Here is a 994-nt window from a genome sequence, read left to right on the forward strand (position 1 = left end):
CTCCCTGAGGGCACACTGGACCAGCAGAGCAAATTCTGGCTATAGGAGGCAGACCTTCTCCAAATCACATTAACTTGGGAAGGGCTCTCCATCCCTGAAGATGTTCAAGCAAGCAAGCCCACCAAAGGTATGAAAACCAACGTACTGTTAATGAACAGAAAAATGGTATCTCAGCAGCTCAAATCCATGCTCATTCCAGGGTCCCCCAGCTCATACTGGTCTGTCTGAGTCACTACCTCGAGGATGCATGTTGTTGAGAAGCCATATGTTTGTGTAGCTCCACCACTATTTTTTAATCATCTGAAAACCTAAAATAAACCCTTTGGAATCTAGAACAAGCACAAGTCTGCGTAGAGATGAGAGAAAAATGAGCGGATGGTTGTGTGTATTGATGTGTAAAAAGAAACCTATTGTTATGGCAACCAGCATCCTCAACTGATGCAACCCTGTTCCCAATAATATATGATTAAAAATTGACATTGCAGTGAGGAAGAACACATGCAGTGCATTGGCATAGCAACCAGGATAGTTTAATGCTACATACGTTAAACCTGATGACCACAACAATTTGGGGAATTTTGCCTACAATTGATAAGGAACAATTTCTTCATCTGGACTTGAAGTCAGGAACCTGTAGGTCCATCCTGTGGCCACCACCTTAATAGATTCGATTAAATCATTGGTGTAGGAACGGGGGCTGGGGCTCTAGAATGTACCGAGAAGCCCTGTGTTTTCACCCGCATGCGCACACCATTTAGTCAACATATTTATTGAGCATTCACTCAGCATCCCGCTCTGTGCTGGGGAGTTAGGGATAAAAAAACGAATGTTTCTTTCCTTGCTTCTTGGAGCTCGCAGTTTCTTAACCTCTTACATTACACAAATCCATGTAAATGCCAGAGGAACCAGTAAAGGGGAGAATTGACTAGTTAACTGGTGGATGCGGGAGAGAGAGAGCAGCCAAGGAAATTGAAGCACAGGAGGAGGGTGACTT

Source organism: Myotis lucifugus, unplaced genomic scaffold, assembly GCF_000147115.1.
Source record: "Myotis lucifugus unplaced genomic scaffold, Myoluc2.0 scaffold_16, whole genome shotgun sequence".
Classification (NCBI taxonomy): domain Eukaryota; kingdom Metazoa; phylum Chordata; class Mammalia; order Chiroptera; family Vespertilionidae; genus Myotis; species Myotis lucifugus.